This window comes from Echinops telfairi, unplaced genomic scaffold (genome assembly GCF_000313985.2).
Source record: "Echinops telfairi isolate 266 unplaced genomic scaffold, ASM31398v2 ScPeMD7_31;HRSCAF=116, whole genome shotgun sequence".
In the NCBI taxonomy this organism is placed as follows: domain Eukaryota; kingdom Metazoa; phylum Chordata; class Mammalia; order Afrosoricida; family Tenrecidae; genus Echinops; species Echinops telfairi.
Window position 1 is genome coordinate 24,706,277 of NW_022103928.1, and position 16,190 is coordinate 24,722,466.

At 49.7% G+C, this 16,190-nt stretch overlaps 1 protein-coding gene across 1 annotated transcript in view; it reads left to right on the forward strand.

The window, feature by feature from the left end:
• Positions 1-16,190, forward strand: part of ARHGEF3 (Rho guanine nucleotide exchange factor 3) — a 327,596-nt gene that overhangs the window by 5,247 nt on the left and 306,159 nt on the right. The window lies entirely within an intron of this gene.

Consider the following 16,190-nt stretch of genomic DNA (forward strand, 5'->3'; position numbering starts at 1 on the left):
CACTCATTCACACACTCACTCACTTACACACTCATTCACATACTTACTCACTCACTCTGTGGACCAGCCAGTCAACACCCCATTGCTCATCCGCTTGAGGACTACTCCTAGTGGGGTTCCTTGCAGGCCTCCATGGTCAGTTTATACACGTCTGTCTTTCCAAAAGGATGGGTCACTCATTCCTTCTGGGGGGTTTGCGCACCTCCTCCGTCGCGGGCTGTTCTAGGCTCGAGACTTCTGGGAGGCAGGGCCTCCTCTAGGCTGTGGTGCCCTGAGAGCTGGCACAGTCCCCCACCCCCACCCCCACCCCCCGCCCCAGGTAGACCATTGGTCTCTTGGGTGGCTTTGGTAGATAGAAATGGGTAGAAAAATAAGTCTGCCCAATCAATGGCAGCTTGAAGGACTCGCTTAATCTCCCAGTTCTGGAACCGGGCCAGTCTGCCCAGGGTGCAAGCCGCCGCCCCCGCGCCCCCCCCCCCCCCCCCCCCCCCCCGCGAGGGCTGCCACTTGTTCTCTTTGCCCGTTATCAGCTTGAATCTCTTGTTCCTTAATCCATGAAGGGCTGTTTGGGTCACTGGTTTTATTGGCTCCATCATCACTGCCCCAAAGGTTGCATGAAATCTGCCCTGCCCTCCGCAAGGGGCTGGGTGTGAGCTGCCCCACTTCCCGCCCTTGAGAGGCACAGCGGCTGACCTTGAGAACCACAGGGTGACTGAGAGTCCGGTGTGTGAAGTGCCCTGAACTGGGCCCAAGCTCAAACTCCCCTGCTCTGTGACCTTGGCACTTCACCTCTGCCAGCCACAGTGTCTCCACCTGCGATCCTATCAGCATCTCCCGAGTCTGCGTCTGAGAAGCGTTTCTCCAGAGCCTTAATGGGCAGTTCAGGGAAACCGTGAGCTCGGTCACAGCATGTTTGGACTGCAAGGCTTCAGCTCAGTTAATGGGGCCCTTCTTGCATGACCCAGTGTGCATGGCGGGGAGCCTGCCGAGAGCAGCCCCCACCTCTACTGAGGCACAGAGCACCCCTGGGGTGGGCTGGATTGGGAGCTCCTCCAGCCACCCCTAGCTCTGTGACCAGGACACACAGACAAAGGGACCAAAGGGCTTGTGACTCTTTTATTTTTTGGTTAAGGCACCACTGCCCTTGAGTTGCTTGCAACTCCTAACTATCCTATGAAGAATCCGGTATATGTGGAATTAGGTGGGATTAGGAATTAGAGGCTGGCAGAGTTTTAAGGTGCCCAAGGCTGAACGCCGAGGTTTCCATTAAAGAGACGTTTGGTAGGATCTGCCGGTCATTGTCCTTGCCTCACATGCCCTTGATGACAAGGACTGACAGAGGTGGCCCTACGCTTCACACAGAGCGGGCACCCCAGGCTCTTCCCACAGTCCACTCGGCATCTTTCCTGCTGACATCCATGCCCGGTGTGTCCAGGGGACCCAGAAAGTTCTGTTATGCAAAAAATCCTTCTGGGGATTCTGATAAGAAATTCCTGCCTTACATTTTCCTTGAAACTTAATCAGCCTTCTAAATCCCAAAGGTCAACTGGGTTGAGAAAGCTAGGTAAAGGTGGGTGGGAGGCTCCTGACCAAGTGACTGCCGTGCTCCCTGAGGTGTGATTATCATCAAGATAGATGTATGGAGTGCTGGTTTGGCCTCGTCCAAAAGCCCTGGTGGCACAGTGGTTACTCACTGGGCTGCTAACAACAAGGTCAGCAGTTCAAAACTTCCGGCTGCTCTGTGGGCCAGAGGAGACGCTATATTCCAGTAAAGGTGTACAGTCTTGGAACTCCACAGGGGCAATTCTGCCCTGTGCTGGAATGTCATGATCAGTTGGAATGACTCAAGGAGTGTTTGTTATTGCTTGGTCCGGGGGCGTGGGGAGCTGTTCTGCTAGGCTGTAGCTGGGGGGAGTCTGGAGAGTTTCTGTCTTAAGTAGAAGAGTTGAACTGCTTAAGGCTTTCCCCAGGACTGCGGCGGGACTCCGGCCACCCGTGTCCAGTGCCGAGTGTGCTGTGCTCCCTCTGAGAAGGGCTAGTGCCGCTCAGTGGTCAGTACTGTCGAGTGCCTGTGTGTGCCCGGCACTGGGCTGGCCTCAAGGAGATGTCTGTAACCAGGCCAGGCTGGGGCCTTGGGTACCATCTAGAAGGATCCCTGCCCTAGAGGATTCTGTAGTTTCCCTTAAGTTTTATAAGAGCAGGAGGCCGAAGCCAGGATGGTGGGAAGGAGACCTGACTGGTGTGGGGGCAGCCTGGCTCCACATCTTGACCCGGGACTGGGGTGAAGGTGAAGAGTTAGGGTTAGACAGTGATACAAGGGAAACGGGCTTTGTGGGTAGGAAGGAAGCTCTCTTTATAGCATTTGCCTTTGTCCACGGGGTGAATATTCCAACCAGTAGCCAGTTTTGACCTAATGTGAAGTCAGGAAGCCCTGGTGACACATTAGCTAAAGCGTTTGACTGTTAACGGAAAGATCAGCAGTTCAAACCCACTAGTCGCTCCTCAGGAGAAAAATGAGGCAGTCTGCTTCCATGACGGTTTGCCTCCTTGGTTGCCCCATGGGGCAGTTCTGCTTTGTCCCCCAGGGCTGCTGTGAGTCGGAGAGTACGAGGCAGCGGCGGGTGGACTGTGCAGTATTGAGGTGGGCACAGTAAGCTCTCCCCAGTACTAGCTGGCCCCACCACCGCACTGTGATAGGCTTCAAGCCCTGGGTTGGCTCTAATGAGTTAGGTCCCCTTGGCCAGTCCCTTCGCCCCAAGTGCAAGCTTCCTTATCTCAAAAACGAGAAATTTGATTAGCTAGCGGGACATTCCTTGGTAAACTGTGGAGCAGCGTGTGAATGTGAAGAAGACTCACAGGGCTGAAACGTTAATGCTGGCGTCGTCTAATTCTTCCACTGTACCGTTGGCCAAGAGTGGGGCATGGCGTCCTGATCTGCGGAAAAACATTTTTTTTACGGACTGTTGTTCATTTTTTATGACGACGAGCACACGCAAACGTTTCTCTTACCTGACAAAGGAATCACAAGCGTGTTGTAGAGGTTTCTTTGAATAGGATCTTTGGACATCACCGTATTACTCCCTCAGACTCCATTCCCTCAAGCACCATCTTCATGATCCATAGAGTTTTTGTTGACTGATTTCAGAAGTAGATGGCTCAGATCTTCCCTCCTGCTCTTAGTCTGGAAGCTCCCCTGAAACCGGTCCAAGCTCATAGCAACATACAACTCTGTAGTACAGGCTCATGGTGGCTGTGCAGGAGGTGCACTGACTGACCACTGAATCCGGGTATCCGGCGGAAAGTGCGAATTCTCACTGAACTACCAATGCCTGACCCTCATTTTATACATGAGGCAGAAGCCCACAGAGGTGATGCTCCGTAAGTGGCTTAGCAGCAGAGGCGGGGTTAGCAGCAGAGGCGGGGTTAGCAGCAGAGGCGGGGTTAGCAGCAGAGGCGGGGTTAGAAGCAGAGGAGGGTTTGGGAGGGCTAGGCACCCTCTAGCCTTGAAGCATGGTAGTTAGATCAGCAGAGCTGGTGCCTAATTGTCATTTGGATAGGCTGACTCCTAATTAGAACCAAGTTAAAAAGGATTTAAAAAAAAAAGCACCAAGTTTTTTTGGCTTCTTATAAATTGTGCCAGGTGAGGACAATGTTCACCATTTTCCTGACTTCTCTTCTTGATGTACTTACTTGTCCTCAAACACCCAAGTTACTGGGATCCATATGCCTTTGGTACCTACCATAGAACTGCTCTGAAAAGGATCACATTTGAAGGTTGTGGATTAAGGGGTGTGTGTGGGGGGGGGATGTGGAACTAAATCATGAAAAAACCAGACTTATGGTCAGACAGAGACTTGGCCTTCAGTACCCATCAGGCCCGGATCTGAACTCACTGCCGTGTGTTAATTTCCAGCCTAACAGTAGACGGTCCATAAAGGGGAACAGTAACATCAGCGAGGTACCCACATCTTAGAAAAAGCAACCATTTGAGAGCAAAATGGCATCCTTTCACCCAGAAGTGAGTTCAGAGGGTTAGGGAAGGAGGAGTGGAAACAGAACACAGAAAAGTTACCTTTTCTCAAACAAAACGAAACCGCTCTGAAATCCTAAGGGAGCAACAACATGATGGAATTTGCATTTGAAGGAGAGAAAAAACCAACCCTCAGACTGTGGAGTAGGAAAAGGATTTGGAGGGAATCCAAACTCAGCGGAGAGACCGGTTAGACATGTGCTAGCCCTCTAGGAGAGAGAGATGGGAGTAGTGGGTGTCTATTGAGAGTGACTGGCTCTAGGTCTTGGTTATTACTGGAGAGACATAGAAATAAGGAAAACTATTTAGACAATAGAATTGAGATTCTATCTGGAGACTAAAGAATCTATCCATCCATTTATCCACTCATCCATCCATGCATGCAATTGACCAACCAGCCATCTACCCATCCACCCATCCCACCAATATTTACTGAGCTCCTGTGAGTCTGGGATTGTATTCGGTGTGGGAAACACGGCAGTGAATGAAAGAGAAACAAGAGTCCCTGCCTTGATGGTGCTTACCTTCTGATGGATACGATTTAGAAAAACAGTTGCCGCAATACATCAGCAAGGAGCTGACAGACATTCACGCTGGCCTCAGAGAGGGCATGGGATGGAGGCTGTGGTTGCTGACGTCAGATGGATCTTGACTGAAGGCAGAGCATACCAGAAAGAGGTTTCCTTATGTTTTATTGACGGTGTGAATCACAGCAAACTGTGGGTGACATTGAGACAGATGGGAATGCCGGAACACTCAATTGTGCTCATGCAGAGCGAGTACATAGACCAAGGGGCACGTGTTCCAATAGAACAAGGAAATACGCCATAGCTTAAAGTCAGGGAAGATGTGTCAGCATTCTGTCCTTGCATGGTACTTATGTAATCGGTACGCTGAGCTAGTCGTCCAAGAAGCTGGACCGCATGAGGAAGATTGTGGCATCAGGACTGGAGAAAGGGTTATTAACAATTTGCAATATAAAGATGATAAAACCTTGCTTTCTGAAAGCAAAGAGGATTTGAAACACTTACTGGTTCGCTTTCTGATGAAGATTAAAGACTATATATAGCCTTAAGTATGGAGGAAACTCACTGTTAAGAAAACCCAAATCCTCATACATGGATCAATACACAGCATCATGATCAATGGAGAAAAGGTAGACGTTGTCAAGGATTTCATCTTACTTGGACCCACAATCCGTTCATGGAAGCAGCAGTTAAGAAATCAGACAATGGATTGCACTGGTCAAATCTGCTTCACAGACCTCTTTAGTGTGCCAAAGAGCAAAGACGTCACTTTGAGAACCAGGTGTACCTGAGTCAAACCACGATGCCTTCAGTCTCCTCATGTGTACGTGAAAGCTGGGCAATAAACGAGGAAGACCAAAGAGTGGACGCATTGAATTATGGTGTTGGGCGGACAGTATTGAAAATACCATACATTCCCAGAAGAACAAATCAATTTGTTTGGGAAGAAGTACAGCCAGCATGCTCCTTAGAAGTGAGGATGGTGAGAGTTCCCCTCACATCCTTTGGACGTGTTACCTGGTGAGACGAGTCTCTGGAGAAGGACTTCTTGCTGGGTGCAAAAGAGGCTGACATGAAGGAGGAGGAAGACTGTCGAGGGGATGGGTGGGCACAGTGGCTGCCACAATGAGCTCAAGCACAAGAGCAATTGTGAAATGAGGCAGCCCCTGGCGGTGTTGCCTTCTCTTGTGCATAAAGTCGCTATGAGTCAGAGCCAACCTGGTAGCACCTGGTGACAACATCCTGATGGGGAGACAGACCATAAACAGACAGAGTTGGTAAGTGCCCTTAGCTGGTGATGCATACTGTGAGAAAACAACCAAACAAAACACCTATGAAGGGTGGAGGGTAACAGGATGGACTTTTAAATAGGGAGGTATTATGCATGGAATTGTATCCGCCTAAGAAATGTGTTGTCAATCCTAACCCCTATACCTGTGGGAAGGAGCCTTGGTGGCACCATGGGTTGTGTTGTTAATGGAAAGGTTGGTGGTTTGAACCTACCAGCTGCTGCTAGAAGTGACAAAGGAGGCCACTGCTTCTGTAAAGATAAACAGCCCTGGAAGCCCTGTGGCCAGTCCTCCTGTGTCCTGCAGTTGGAAAAGAGTCAATGGTGAGTTTGTTCTACCTACAGTCCTAATCCAGTTCCAGGGGAACAGGCTTTCTCGGTTCTGTGAATGAGGCAACAGGAACGTGGAGTGTGTCTTAAACTCATCACTTTTGCGATATAAAAGAGATGAAACCAGCAAACCAGGGAGCAGAGTGAGGGGAAGGTTGGGGGACTGTGTTTTCTGCCAACGGCCATTAGGATATTTATAACATCATTTGTGGGCCATTCAAAATTTTCTCCTTGAAAATTAGCCTGTTATATTTGGTCAAATGTTTAATGAATTCACCTCTGAAGTGATGGCTGGAGCTCCTTCTCTCTGGTGAGGTGTGTGATGTTAGCTGGTAGTGATGATTTTGTAGGCCTTCTATAGCCCCCGGGCTGCACATTCCCTACACCTGATCTAGAGTCAGGAGAGAGAGAGAGAGAGAAACTGCTCTACAACCAGAGCCCTGAATTCAGACTTTTAGCCGCTAAAGTCACCCACTTGTGTCATTCCGGTTATAGCACCACTAGGTAACTAAGACAGGAGGTCAGGGAGAGTACTTTTACTTTTTAAGAGAATAACATTTGAGAACAAACCAAACCGTTGGGAGTGTAAACCCTGCAACCTTCTGGGAGAATCAAGGCAGAAAGAGAAGAAAGCCCGGGCTGAGGCCCGTGTGAGGAACAGGGCAGGCCAGTATAAATACATGATGGTGAGATGCGGATGTGCTAGACCAGTCTGTCATTACTGGTGGGTCACAGGCTGAGTGATGACTCACCTCCCCCTGTGCTGATCAAACTGGTTTTTTAAGCCTCAGGCCTAGAACTAGAACTAGAGGTAGGCTCACAGCGATTTCACCAACGTAACAACTCTCCAGGTACCTACCTAGGGAGCAGGTAGTCTCAGGAGATGGGGTCCCAGTCCACAGAGATGATTGGGCCACAGCAAGATAAGCTCATGATTGAAGGGTGCATTTGTTTGACTGGGGGGCCGTGGTGTTTCCCTGGTAGAGTGTCCTCAGTCCATGTGGGACACCTGGGTTCTTTGCTGGCTCGCACTTAGTGGAGGCTTGTCCCCTGCTGTGTTGCGGAACAGATTCCATCCGAGCTTTGAGTCTAAGAGGGGCTTGGTAGAAAGGCCTGGAGATCTATTTCTGGGATTAGCCAGTCAACCCCTAGGGGTCCTAATGGTCTAAACCCACCAGCGACAAGGGGGATGACGCAGGATCAGGCTGCGGTTCATTCTGCTGGGCAGGCTTTGCCATGAGCTGGGGCTCACTTCCACAGCAACTATTAACAGCAAGAAAGGTTCGGTGAGAGCTGTGTGTTTCCAGCATTCCACCAACATCCAAGTGGGCAGAGACGAGGGACCGTGCCCGAAGGAAAGGAGTGTGTTTTCAGAACAGCCCTTGATGTCAACCCGCTCGCTGTCATCTATGTATGGTTCTTTTTTCTATGTAGAAAAGTTGTTCTAATTAACTGCTTTTATGAATGTTGATTAATGTTACACACTTGTCTTACTGGTTCTTATCATATTCTAAGTCATTTTATTTTTTGTGGGGGAGGGAGTTTTGCAAGCCTATCTAATCATATCATCTGGAAATTAATACAAATTTGCCTCTTCTTTCTTTCCAGTTGGAATAGTACTTTCCCTTGTGTAATCGAATTGGCAACTGCTTCCTGAGTAATATTAAATTATTAAACATACTGAGCTCTGACTTGAGTAACCCCACTACCACCAAGTCCATTGTGACTCAGAGCAGTCCTATAGGCCAGAGTAGAGCTGCTCACCAGGGGTCTAAGACTGTAAATCCTTCTTGCAGCAGCCAGCCTCATCTTTCTCCCACAGAGCAGTGGGTGGGTTTGAACTACCAACCTTGTGGTTAACAGCCCACTGCTTAACCTACCGTGCCAACAGGGCTCTTCTAACTTCATTGGGAATACTCTACTGTTCTCCTTGGAATAAATGATGCTGATTTTCATTTTGAGTTGTAATTATCATAAGACAGCTTCCCTCGATCCCTACTGTGTTAAGACATGCTTCCAAAAAGTCAGCAGTAAATGCCAGGAATTTACCAGAAGTGGCATCTAACGGATATGATTTTTATTTCGTGTTTTGACCCTATTCACAAGATGAATTATACCGATCGATTTCCTAATATTACTCCATCCTTGCATTCCTAGGGTGAACCACAGTACCGTGGGATTGGTTTCTCTTAGAACAACAGTATTTTACACTATTTGCCATTATTTGGAAACAGTCGATTACATTTTTCACAGAGACGAGGGAACAGCGTTATCATGGCTCCATCCGGAGGCTCCGTATTGTTAGGTCTTGGTCTCACCCATTCCCTCTCTTGGTTGTGCTTCCTTCTTTATTGGCGTCATTCCCAGGCAGACTTGCTTCCAGAAGCTCCAGGTGGACACCCTCCCACAGCTGCCCTGTGCAGGAGAGCATGTCATTGTCACTTGTTGCCTTGTAAGTTCCCAGGTGGACTCAGATGTGCTTGGCTGGAGTTCACACACTGTTGTAAACTCCGAGGTTGGGGGGTTAAGGTCAGCCTCATCTAGACCCATGGGTTAGGTGTGGGGAGGGGGTGATTCCCTATTGGGAAGGCTGGGGCTGTTCTGCACACGCAAGGAATTGGATGCAGGATGGGCAGGCCCATCAGATGTTGGTGCCACCCAGGCCAGCGATCCCTTCCCCCCCTGGTGTTCACTGTCTTTTTTCTCAGTGTTCACAGGCCAGAGTGGAGGCTCCTAGGGGCCATGGCCCCTCACCCCACCCCAGGGTCAGCAAGTCAGTGGCAGCATTCCAAGTCCCCACCTGGATTTCCAGGCCTTTCTTGTTCAGCTGAGCTTGGAGCAGAAGAAGGAGCAGAGAGTTAAAGCAGGAGCTGGACTCTTGGAGGGAGACCGGGAACGTCCTCCCTGTTAAGTCTGTTTGTTCCAACACAAGGGTTTTCCTGGGCTCATCTTCGGACCCCACTGCCCCCTGCCCCGCAGCTGAAGCCCACCTATGTCCCTTAGTTGCCACAGGTATTAAGAGCATGGTATTTAATTCTGGCTCCCTTTTTATAGGGAACTTAGAGGGTAGGCATTTTGTGAAAGGGTGCCGCTCGTGGGATGGCAAATGGTTTTCACAAAGCGTGTCTAGCAGCCAAGGTTTTACATTTGTCAACTTCGTGTCTAGTCTGAAGGTCTTTGTCATCTCAAATCCTTTTTCCCTTTTCCCGCTGGCTGTCGCTGCCGCGTGCCGCCCGTGGATTCAGACTCACGGAGGCCCCTGACGGCAGTGCAGAACCGGGTCTTCTAGGTTGTGGCAGTGTGCTTTCTAGGCTGTAATCTTCACTGGGGCAGGTCACCGGGCTTTTTCCCATGGTGCAATTGGGTGGGTTCAAACTGTCTTCCTTTGGGTGAGCAGCCGAGTGCTTCACCGTTGAGCCGCTAGGGCTCCTGGTTAGCCTTTATTGAGTTTCTATATGGCAGCGCATGCACCTCCTGCGGGGCAAAGCCCCGTGACTTCTCCCTGTGTCCACATGCACACTCCCAGAGGGCGATGTGGTGCCTGTGCACGCCGTCCTCTGTCTCCCGTTCATTTCAGCTGCTCTCTCTGCTGCACGTTCTCGCTCCCCAGCACAAGTCCGATAAGAACTGGGGTTTCTATCCTGGCGTTGGTTGGCCTCAGGTCATGCCTGACAGCTCACTCCTGGGGGCGCAGACCTGGAGTCGGGCGTCATGAAAGGCCTGCTACTAAGGATTTGTGCTGGGAGAGAGGCGACAACTACTGCCTACAGCCACCTCCACCTGCAGAGTCCTCCTCGTTCCGAACACTGGCTTCTCATCCCCCAACCCTGATGCTGGAAGGCTCCCTTCCCCTCTAGCTCTTTGTTGCAGAGGAGGAAAAGGGGAGGGGGGGCACAGAGAGAGAGGGGGAGAGAGAGAGAGAGAGAGAGAGAGAACAAAAAAAAAGGTAAGAGGGAGGGATTGAAAAGAGGGATTTGCCAAACGCTATCAGGTCACCTGGCTCCCTGGCTACTGCTGTCCACCCACTGTGGTCTCTCCCACATTGTACCTTAATTATTGAACTTGATTGTGCTGGTCCATCATCTTATGATGCTTCTGTTTTCTTTTGGGTGTTATTCCAGCGGCTATGTGTGTCCTTGAAAAGCCAGGTCCAGGTAGTCCTCCCCTTAGGACAGGGTTCTGGCGTGATAGATTTGTCTCGAGTTTTCACCACGATTGCCTTCTATTGTCATTGTCTCTATCGATCAGGTCTTTATTTGTGTGTGGGGTTGGAACCACGGCGTACCGACTGAGACACATGACACCAGCTGCAACAAGGCATGTGGTACATGTAGCTCATGAGAGGATGTGCAGGGACAAACTGCACTTGTCCAAAGTGCAGTCTGTGGTAGCGCGTGTAGATTGTATCTCAGGTTTGTAACAGCATTTCTGGGGTGGCGGGGACGGGAGCGTGTGACTAAAAACTTAAAAGCAAGCTGACACATATCACAACCACCCTACATATATGAACGTTTCTCATCATTTGACTTTTGTCATTCTAAATTAGCTTATTAATGAGTGCTTTTGTAGTATTTAAGAATTCAGTCTCAGGAGAAAATTCTGACTATACTACACAGCAGGTGGGACCGTGGGTCAGTGCTTCCACCTGCCTGTGCTGCAGTTTCCTTGTATGTGAAATGGGGCCCAGCGTACCTGTCTTGAAGGTCGTTCTGAGGATTAAATGAGATAATACATAGCCCACTTTTCAGCCCACTCACTGCAGTCGAGTCAATTCTATCTCACAGTGACCGCCTTGTGGGGTTCTGAGACGGTAACTGTTTCCAGGTGGAGAAAGTGCTTTCTCCCGAGGAGCGAGCGGTTGGTGGTTTCCAACTGCTGACCTTGAGGATCACAGCCCACTACAGAACCACTATGCCACCAGGGCTCCACTTTTAAACTCAGGACTTGGTCAACCCATAGCTGTGCAATACATGTGGCCCATCATCATCATAGAAGTCTCTGTGTGGTGCAAACAGTGAAGTGCTCGACTATTCATCAAAAGGCGGGTGTTTTGAACCCACCGGCAGCACCTCAGAAGAAAGGTCTGGTGATTTGCTTCCAGAAGGTCAGGTCATGGCAACTCCTGGGAGCACAGGTCTGTTCTGCAGTACATGGTGGTAGCCAGGAGTTGAAATCCACTGGGCAGCCCCTGGTTTGGGACGGACTATTTTTGATTCCCAGGGAATGGGCCTGCATTTCCCTTTGCTCTTTCGAAGCCTCTCACCCCAGTAGGTCCTAGTTTTCACAGTTGGACCTGTGCAGCGGACTCTCTGTCCGCGCTCCATCGACCTTCCTTCCCATACCCGCCTCTCCCTGTGCCTCTGCCTGCGGTGGGAGACGATGGCAGTTTTTGTAACATCTCGTGCCGGCCACCCCTGAGAAGTCACAGAAAGCGGTCCGCTCAGGGAGAAGCGTGAATGGACCCCGGTTTTGTATGCTGGGGACAATCTATGGCTGGCTTTCATGGGTGAGTCATCCCTGGGCAGTAGTGACCCCGCCATGGGAAGAGGAAGCCGGTTAAATCCACCGTGTGCCAAGAGGGTGTTGCGGCCGTTAACCCAGGGAGCAGGTTGGGGTGGGGTGGGGTTGATCAGGCCAGAGGAGCGTTTCTATTTTTCCGCAGACCTGGCAGTCAACGCAGCCAGCGTTGAGCAACTGAAAGGTTGTGAGAAAACTAAAAGGCGCTAGCTTGGCAAGGCGCTAGCTTGATGGGCTTGGCCGTTTTACTTCCAAAAACAAAAGAACCACAAAGCAACCCCCAAACAAAACACCCAACAACATCAAGAAATCCTCTTTCCAGTTCTTCAATCGGCCCATTGAGCTGCAGGGAGCGGAGCCAGTTAACCCACATTTCATTAGAAACTGGGTTAGCGGACATCTCTCTTTCTTCCCTGGCTGTTGGACCCCTTCCAGAGACTGGTACACTAACGGCCATTGACACAGCCCTGGCCTTCTGGGGCTGGCGTCAGCCTCGGGGATACAGGCGTCCTCCCCGTCAACTATTTCCCTGCACACCTTCCACCTCTTCCCCGCAGTGACCTCGGCTACTTGGGACACCCGTCCACACACTTTACAGTTAGAGGTTTTCTTTTCCTCATCAGTGGTCATTTTCACCCTCCGAGGTGGGCACCATGGATTTCCCTGTGTTCTGCACTCGTGAACCTCCCTCCTGCACCCCCCTGTCTCCCTGTGCCTGGTTTTTGGCCTGGAACCAGCCGGCCGTGGACACACTGACTTCCTTGTCTGCTTGGTTCCCACCAACTGATGAGCAAGGTCATTTTCAAACTTCTGACACCTGCTTATCAAAACGGCCAGCTGCGCTGTTCACAGATGGCCCCTCCCCTGCCAGGGGAAAGGGGGCAGATAAAAATAAACCAGGGAGGGAAGGACCAGGAGCAAGATAGGGCAGGACTTGGATTTGACAACTGGGCTCTGGCGCTCCTGTCCATGCCCCGCTACAGTGTTAGTGTCACCCTCCAGACAGGGCTCTGACATCGGCGATAAAAACATTGACCTGCACCCGATGCAACTGGAGCCTCTTTGCTGCTGCTGCTGCTGCTGCAATGCAACTCTGTGCATCGTGCCCGGAGCTCATCTCCCTGCGTTTGAAAGTGCTCTGCGCTCAGAGGCTGCATGTGGATCCTGAAAGCCATCAGGAAATGGGGCAGTGGGAATTCGCTAGATGTAAGGATGTGTGTGCGTGGGTGTGGCTTCCATGGGTCCTCACTAGGGACTGTCAGCTCTGTGGACTCTGTGGAGGCTGGGGGTTGACTGGGTGGGTGCCCTGCCAAATGGATTTAGGAGGTACATTTTCACGGGCAGCTGTTACTGTCCCCGAGTGGCACAAACAGGTAAGTGCTAGCTAAAAGATGAGAGTTCAAATCCTCCTAGGGGTGCCTTTGAATAAAGCCCTGGTTATATATAACCAAAAGGTTACAGCCATCGAATATTCTGCACACATGCATTCCCCACAGAAAAAAAGAACCAGGAGCTCACTGCCATGAAGCGTCAATTCCAACTTCTACCAACCGTTACAGGAGTAACCGCCACACCACCACAATTTCTGCAGTGTAGTTGTGAGCTATAATCAGTTAAGATGGCTCTTCTAGCCATAGTCCTTTATGTGATATATTCTAATTCTGGACTTGATATGCCTGTCTGTGGCTAGAGTCTCATTTTAGAGGACATGGTCAGCTAACTAACAGGAGTCAGATGAGATTAAGAGCTGACCTTGGTAGAGGGTGTGAATCAGGCCATGCTGCTTTAAATGGTTATCTCAGTTACTGTTACTTGTAATGGATGTGAGGAACGATGTGTTGGTTACTGAGAGGACAGAAGCTGCTTCTGGAGTGGCCCGGGGAAAAGCTTGGCTGGTTAAGATTAGCAGGAGGGCAGTGCCTCTACTAGTCAACCCCTGCCAGAGGCCCCAGGTCATCTGTGCATAAGTAAGAGACCGTCCAGGGGGAGAGACTAGATTACTATATTAGGGTATCATTGAAAAGGTGTGAAGGGTTATATTTGATTGCACTATTGATACTCAGTGTAAGTCTCACCAAATGACCTTTCCCTGCATGGGTCTGGTAAGAAGGTGGGGGAAGATATGGATAGGATTTCCCCTGAGTGAGTGTGAGCAGGATTCCCTGCAATGCCTTCCTGCTGTGTATAAAATGAACACCCTGAGAAGCAGGGTGTGTGATCTCATTAGTGACAAGAGCCAGGAGAGGAGCGTGTCCTCGGGACCTAGCATCCGGCTTACCCTTTCCTGAACCGGAGATTTTGGACTGAACAGCACCCCATGCCCAAGGTCGCCAGCAGGTAAATGCAGGATAGTGTTTGGAAACGTTCTCTCTTTCTGACTCTTGACTGCAAATTGAGTAAAGGTCTAGAGAGCAGATCAGTTTTCCACTCCATAATTCATATGCATTTTGTTTCACGCTGTTATTTGCAGTATCCAGAGTGGCATCCTACTCCCTCCCTGTTCTGCTTTCCAGTCCTCCTTTCTTAACCCTTCGGAGCTCTGCCCTTGGGTATGTGCTGCCATGGTGATGCCACATGGTTTTTTATTGTAAGGTGTGTGTACTTCTGGTGATGTGGTTTCCCTTACAGACCTGTTAATTGTTTGGCTGAACGTTGATGGTGGTGGTGGTGGGTGTGTGCAGGGGGATAGGGGGGCAAGTTCAGTTCCAGACCTGAAGAGAGACTAAGGGCCATCATCTTTGGGGGTCTCATCATTCTCTATCCAACCAGGAAGCCTGGTCTTTTTGCGATTTGGAGTTTTGCTGTACATTTTCTTCTCATTCTCTCTGAGACCTTCTAATGCAGCAGTTCTCTACCTGTGGGTTTCAATACCTTTGGGGGGTCAAACAACCCTTTCGTAGGGGTCGTCCGATTCCTGACAGTAGAAAATTACAGTGATGAAGTAGCCACGAAAATAATTTTATGGTTGGGGGTGGGGGTCACCATAACATGAGGAACTGTATGAAAGGGTCGTGGCATGAGGAAGGTGGAGAACCACTGTTCTAATGGGATCTCTCTCAGAGAGGACACCTTTCTTTCTAATTTCAAACCCTTACCTGTCACCATTGCTTTGGGCTAGCCTCAGTGCTGTTGACATTTTGGTTTGGATAACTCTTTGTTGTGGGGGGCTGCCCTGTGCACCTGTAGGATTTACCATCATGACTGGCCTCTGTCCACTAGATGCCAGTAGCAGGTCCTCCAACCCCACAACTGCAGTTGTGACAACCAAAATGTCTCCAGATGTGGCCAAAAGTCTCCCGAGGGACATCATCATCCTGATTGAGAACAACTGGTTTAAAGGCAGTATGTACACTTGACCCTTGAATAACTCAGAGGTAAGGGGTGCCAATCCCTGACCCCCATCTAAAAGGTACATATAACTTTGGACTCTCCAAAAACTGAACTGTTGGGTAGCCTACTATTGATAGAAGCCTTCTCCAAACATAAGTGGTGAAACAATGCCTATTTTGTATGCCGTGGGTGGCCCTGTTGGGGAAATGTTGGACTGCTAATGGGAAGGGTGGGAGTTCCAGCTCATCAGTCACTGCTCAGGAGAAAGACAGGGCTGCCTGTCCCCATAGAAACTGACAGCCTTGGAACCCTGTGCAGGGTCCCCACGAGTGGGGATATAGGCTCGGAGGCAGTGGGTTTTAGATGTGCTGTGTACTGCCTCATATAAAAGCTGAATTTTCATTATGAGATTAAAAGATAGTTTGCAAAAAAGTGCAAGGATTTGGGGCCTGTTGGTATATCTGCAGGAATAGCATCACAAATACCTTTAAAAAATAATTGTCCTTACACTGGATTATTCAATTCAGTCAAGCAATTCAATAAAATAAAAAAACAACCCCTTTTAAGTGAAGCTTTACTAAGCAGATAATCAATTTTACTTTCAACCGTTTGTATGCGTTTTGTTTTCCTTCATCCTTTGCAATCCCCTCAGTGCACCGTCACGTATTCCACGTCCTCGCCATGTTTCCTCTTCCCATTGCTCCCTTTCCTCATTCTCTGTGCTTTGCTTGGGTGATGTTATTATCTTGATCCCAAATGTTTGACCATTCTAACACAGGGTCAGCTTGGTACCAGACCTGAGGGGTGAGTAAGGACCTGTGGCAGTTACATAATCTCCCGTCAACTTGTGAAGGGGTGGAGTCTAGCCTGTCAATCAGCTTGATGACCTCATTTGGAGGGGCGAAGGAGATAAGTAGCTGACTGGAGGCCAGATACACACAGACTCTCTGCTTGTCTTCCTGGTGACAAGCCACATGGAGACCCCTGATGGAACCAGAGCCCTGGAGCTGGGGGAACCACATGGAGATCCATGTGTGTTAGTCTGGGTAGACTAGAGAAACAAATCCATAGACACACATTTGTGTGAAAAAAGAACTTTATACAAAGTGTAATTCTACATTAAGAAAGCATCCCAACCCACTCCAGATCAAGTCCGTAAGTCTGATAT